The sequence below is a fragment of the Austrofundulus limnaeus genome, unplaced genomic scaffold (assembly GCF_001266775.1).
Source record: "Austrofundulus limnaeus strain Quisiro unplaced genomic scaffold, Austrofundulus_limnaeus-1.0 Scaffold2671, whole genome shotgun sequence".
Taxonomy (NCBI): Eukaryota; Metazoa; Chordata; class Actinopteri; order Cyprinodontiformes; family Rivulidae; genus Austrofundulus; species Austrofundulus limnaeus.
Genome location: NW_013955073.1, coordinates 1 through 625, shown reverse-complemented (window position 1 = coordinate 625; position 625 = coordinate 1).

Genomic DNA, 625 nt, shown 5'->3' with positions numbered 1-625 from the left:
CATGTTAAGTGTTTTACATGTAAGTGTAAAGTCTTACCTGTGAAAGGTAATTCTGTCTTATTTTGTTTGGACATCTGAAGTGTTGGAACATTTCCACGCCTCACAACTACGAGACTTTTTGTTTTCTCCTCTCTGCCCCCTCCAATATGGTGCCGACATGATTATACCATTCAGCTTCCAGTAGGGCGTCTATCCATGTCTATGTCTATGTTCTGTTCCTCTGTGGTCCAGAAGACAACAGGACCGACTGGACCAACTGGACCAACAGGACTAACTGGACTAACTGGACCAACAGGACTAACTGGATTAACTGGACCATCAGGACTAACTGGACCATCAGGACTAACTGGACCATCAGGACCAACTGGACCATCAGGACTAACTGGACCATCAGGACTGACTGGACTAACTGGACCATCAGGACTAACTGGACCATCAGGACTAACTGGACCATCAGGACTAACTGGACCAACAGAACTAACTGGACTAACTGGACCAACAGAACAGAACTAACTGGACCATCAGGACTAACTGGACCATCAGGACTAACTGGACCATCAGGACTAACTGGACCATCAGGACTAACTGGACCATCAGGACTAACTGGACCAACAGAACTAACTGG